Raw genomic sequence first — 5,897 nt, forward strand, 5'->3', positions numbered from 1 at the left:
TCTCCTGATATTTGAGAAACAATTGCAGAACAATAAAATAAAGCATAGCTTTTGGAGCTTAGTAAGGGTTCGGTTTGAGCAGATGTTTTATACTATCATCACTGTCCTCATCAGAGCTCTTTTCAGTACATTCAGTATCTGGCTCATATTCACGTTCTCAAACATATTATCAAAACTATCATTTTCAAGATCTTCAAAATCAATATTTTGATCGCTGACAGCTTCTTCACCAGATCCACCATCAAGTGACAGTGACAATAATATTTGATTGCGTTCACTTGCTCTGCAGTAAATCACTGAACCATTTCAAGTGTTGCTGATGATTCTTTTGTTTTCTGCCTGTAGTAACTATGAGTGAAAGGTCACCTTATCATTGTGTATCAGACAGACATTGCCACTTTGTGGAATAAAGGTGAATTGCATATATATTTGATGCATATATATGCAATATGCATTATATATTCTTTCTTGAATAAATTAAATTGTTTATAATGAATTGATTGAGATTTTATATCTTTAAAAACAATGAATGAGGAGGAGGGTAGTGAATGACTAGGTCACTAAAGACCCAAGGTATGCATTTAAGGGTTAAAAGAGTGGCTTCATGTTCCGATTGTTCAACTGGTCAAGGTTCATGTTGGATTTAGAAAGTAATAAGAAATAAGTCATGTAATACGTTTTAGAGAGAGTTAACAGTAATCTAATTACACTGTTAAATATGTAATTAGTAGCTAGTAATTTATTACTTTTGTAGAGCAGAAATAGCAATAGTATGTTAGTATGCTATTAAGAAGTTTACGTAAGGTAACGTGAAATGAAGCATGTCAGTCTGAAATCTGCCGCAATGGCTGAGCGCGCTGTAGTTCCATTTTTCACCACAGATTTACATTGGAAATTTGTGGGGCGCCATAGAGCTGTGGAGGGATTCCACTTAGAATCATGATAGACGCCTGCCGAAGCCATAAGTTCATTTTTAATATATCCATCGACTTAAAATTGTCTTAAAAATCCAAAACATATTTGTCGCAAAATTCTGAATGCATTTATAATTTATAATTTATTCAGTTTATATAGAGGTCTATGTTTTGGATGAATATTTTGGTTTGAATACTACACCACCTACCCTTACAGACGAGCCACAGATGAGGGCGGGACTTAATTTTTTCCATCAGGAACTGGACTATTATTTTTTATATAATATTATATTTATATAATATTTTTTATTACTGGACACTGCTGTGAGCTCATGTGAGTGACAGGTTGTCCCGCCCTCACACCAGTAAACGCATCAACATGAAAGTTATTTTGATTAAAGATTAAGAGGACAAAAGATTTTTTTTTAAATCATCATTTATAATAATAATTTATATAAAAATCGGCAATATTCCATAAAAACAAGAATTGTCAATTTGATAGTGTTTTCATGGTGACTTCAATGAAGCAAAATGATTTCTGTTAAGCAGCAACATTGTTCAAATGATCCATTCATGTCCTTCACGTGATAAGACTGACCAAGCTGAGAAGACAAGTTCAACAAGTTCAACAAGTTAAACTTCCTCTTAGGAAGTCCCTTATTACCCTCTCTGTAACCTACTTTCCACTGCACTAATCTTAAATCATGCCATTCAAAAAACAACATTAAATGCACCCACACACACATAAATCATAAAACCCATAGGGACGTCTTTTGAAAGACTGTGTGATTCTGTAAACAAGAGATAATCCATTTAGCATTTCACAGTTTGACCATTTTGTTAAAAAAAATGTCTTCATTGTGATATGACAGCAGTGCAATATGTCCTTTCTCCTCCTGTCTTACCCCTGACCCAAATTTTCATCCATGGAAATTCTATGTGACTATTACATTTGAAAACGGATTAGCAGGACCATGGCTGGGAATGGATGGGAGGAGGGAGGTTTGTTTTTTGGCATTGACAATCAAACAGGAAATACAAAGTGTGTTCAGTCACAGCCTCATCACGTACCACATATCATCATGTCTAACAACTGTATCATAATCAACTGAGAATAGCTCTTTTAGGACAGCACTCAGCCTCAGTAGTGTCTTTGCTATCAGAGAGAAAAGCTACAAGGACAAGATTTACTAGTGATTCTATTGTCATTTAAATGTGCCAAAATGGGAAAAGAATAAAGAAAAGATGGCATGAATAATTCTGTAAGGCCAAGGAGCTCCTGTATTGACTGAATGTCATAGAAGTTTTGTATAAATAATCATACGCATCAATAAACTGTGACGGAGATCAAGCACAAGGGCATATGTTTTCTGGTTTTATCAATTTATTAAAAAAATACACAAAAAAGGCAGTTCATACATACAAAAACTCTTCTATGATGAGCATGTTGTAGATTTCTGAATTAAAATTAATTTGAATACTTTCTTTTCTGGTTGCATAAAATACAAAATATCAGGTTGAGCTATCCTGATATCATAATGAAGAAAAATTTTTAATTGCTTTGTGGTTATAACATTATAATTTATTATTATTTCTTAGGGGGGGAAAAAAACTATATTTTAACATAATTGCATTGCTCTTTACAAATATTTCAGACACTTTATTTCCAAAAATAAAAGTCATGTGGTGAGACCAATATGCAGAAACATAAAAAAAAACATAAAACAGGAAATTATATCATAGAGAAGACCTCTGCAGACCCTCATGACTGTGTGTCAAGGTCAATAATAAGTCTCATAAAATATCAGATAACATTTTTATGATAATGAAAGGTTAGTTCAGATTGTAAAATGTCATATGGAACCACCCCCACCCCAAAAAAGATTTAAATGATTATTAATAACTCATGATAATTGTAAATAAAAACAAACACAAATAAACAATCAACATTGAATAGAAGGTTAAAGTTTACACACGACACACACACCGGCCACTTTATTACCCATATAGAAATGTAATATATGTACATATATCTCACTATATCATGAGTAGTGTTGTCATATGTGTTATATTATAAAGCAATATATTATTATCACATATCTACATCTTCAGGATGTCGATTGCGTTGGTCATTATGGAAACGATCTGGCTGCGTCTGTGTTCTTTAATTTGTGTGTCGTCAGTAGATCCCGCACAGAACTTTCCACTCCCATCGCCGCTGTTTTGGAATTGTGCTCTCACGCTAATTTGCCCTGTTTAGTAAATCTGCCCCATATGTCTACTTTGTGAAGTTCACAATGTAATTTCGGGATGAGTGAACCCATCTAATCTTTCAATTAACTGCCGGAGCATATAAGCAGCCGCTCACCTTGCTCTGGCATCAGCTGTTTCGGCATCCCTCCACCTCCCCAACTCCACCAACATAATTTAGGCATCTCGCTACCATACTCGTCATCATCCAAGCATTACTCCCGCTGGGGGGGTATATCTTAGCTCAAGTTGAAGCTGCTTCTACGAGCCCCTCCACTGCGGCCGGCAAGCCAAATACGCTTAACCTTATTAGCTTAAAGATTATATTGGCAAAGGCACTCGTGAAATATATAATACGTTTATATAATATGCAATGTATGCTTATTAGATTCTCTTATTAATTTTGAAACAGCTTGAATTTTGAGTGAGTCGACGTTTCATAACTTATATCCAATTTCAACACTATCACAATTTTCTGTAAAGACATTTTCGATTTTGTTTTTCATTTTGTTTTCAATTGGATCGCGTGGGAATGACCTACCCCTGACCCCGCCCCTGAACCTACCCATCACTGGGGTTTAGACAAATCGTACGAATTCGTATGAGTGAGGTAGTACGAATTTACCACCTTTTACTCACTAGTACGAATACGTACGAATTGGTCATGAGATAGCGTTGGGATGTCACAATTTTGACCATGACACTGAGTTCACCACACTCTTACTCCTCCACAGTCACCAGACCTCAACCCATTAGAGCACCTGTGGGATGTGGTGGAACTGAAGACAAAACAACCAGGGTAGTGGATAAATTGCAGCAATTGCCGAGCATATTTGCAACACAGCTTAGAGTGGTGTGACTGATTGTCAAATTTGAATTCTTTGGAAGTAAACTGTTGGCTGTTACAAGCCAAAATTGTTGGAAAAACATCAACATTTTCAGCATTCACGTGTTTACAGTTTTAGCTGTCAGTCTGGAAAGCTCGAACAGTAGCTTGGAGGGCCTGAACTAGAGCCAAAGCAGCACAGATTGCTCTGAACATCATTTACCAGAAGCCTGATTCTCCCATGCACTCGCACAAGAAGAGTCACCCATGAATATTTATGCTGTGTAGATGTGCCATATCTTTATACAATTTAAAAAAAAACGTCTGTCGCTGTTGTGGACAACAAGAGCAGGGAGGGTGGATCTGGAAAATGTGTTCCTTAATCAGAAAGTTTGGATGAGGGCATTTTGAGCAAGCGTGTGAGATAGGACTAAAGAGACATCTGGAGAGATGAGAGGCTCGACGGAGAGAGATGAGAACAAAACGGGATGAAGTATAAGAGACAGACAGGAAGCTGGAAGCAGAGAAAGCTCAGAACAGAGGGGAATGAGAAGCAACGGGAGCGAGAAGGATCAGGAAAGGGTTCATAGAGCAATTATGTATGATGTACACTGCATTCTCCACAAGTAGGGTAGAGATTCCGGACTGAAACTTTTAAACAATGTGTTTTTCCCACTTTTTTATATTTATATTGATCAACATGGTTGAATATAGTTTATTTTAAGGGGCATGATAGAAACATGGTTTGTGGTTAAACTACTGTATAGGTTCATTTTATGATTTATGATAATGGTTTAGTTAAATAAAAAACATGGGATTTGTGCCTAAGAAAGTAATAGGACAAATTGCACCCTTATCGTGGAATGCATCTGACTGTATGGATGTAAAACTGATGGTTCTTGATTTAAACAATTCCGACCAAAATTGAAAATTCTTCATTTACTCACCCTCATCCAAATCCATAAGACTTTCATTCGTCTTCTGAACACAAATGAAGATGTTTTTAATGTTTTAATGTTTTTGCTGCTGACCTTCGATGATCTACTTCAACAAATAAGCAAAAATTACTTTAGATATAAATCACATTTGTCTTTCATTTTTAAAAAATTTTTATTGCTGAAGTAAGCATGTTGAACTTTCTTCTCCTGCATCCAATTCTTCTTCAATCCAGGATGGCAGAACTGCTGAAAGGTTTTTCTGAACTACGCCCTCTACTGTATAGGTGTGAATTTGCATTTCTTTCAGCCTGAGGCTTATTCATTTCACTATTTTAACGATCTGAAATGCAAGTATCAAACGCGAAACACAAGTAACTTTGTGGACGGATCTCGGCGCAAATCTAAAATGGGTTGGTCTGAAGTAGCTATATTACTCATAGGTGTGATATGGGCGTAACGTGCAATAAACCAATCAGAGCGTCTTCTCACATTCCATTTAAGAGCAGGCGCGCTTGTTCCATGGCGGATTGCTATTATAATGGCGCATTTGCCAGCCGCACGCCAGGAGCGGTTCACAGCCGAGGAGACCGACGTTCTCGCTTCTCGTCTTTTCGCTGAACCGCCCCCGGGAGTGCAAGTTCATTCCCTAATTTACCGACGTGGTTCTGTGGAGGGAAAAGTACGCTGTGTGTCAGGTGCAAAATAGGAATAATACATGCGTCGGTGTACAAAGTCAATTGCGTTGGGTGCGAGATAGGGCCCTAGGTGTGAAAGGGCCTTTATATATGCCAAAAATATGACTTTTTTGTTATTATTAAAAAAACAAACAAGCAAGCCTAGACAATGTGAGATTAAGTCATGCAAAAGAAATGTAACAGATTTAATATAATGTAACAAATTACTTTCCATAAAAAGTAACTTAGCAATGCAATATTGTAATGCATTACTTTAAAACAATTATTTTCCCCA

Source organism: Rhinichthys klamathensis, unplaced genomic scaffold (genome assembly GCF_029890125.1).
Source record: "Rhinichthys klamathensis goyatoka isolate OS25496 unplaced genomic scaffold, OSU_Roscu_1.1 h1tg000040l_1, whole genome shotgun sequence".
NCBI classification, from domain to species: Eukaryota; Metazoa; Chordata; class Actinopteri; order Cypriniformes; family Leuciscidae; genus Rhinichthys; species Rhinichthys klamathensis.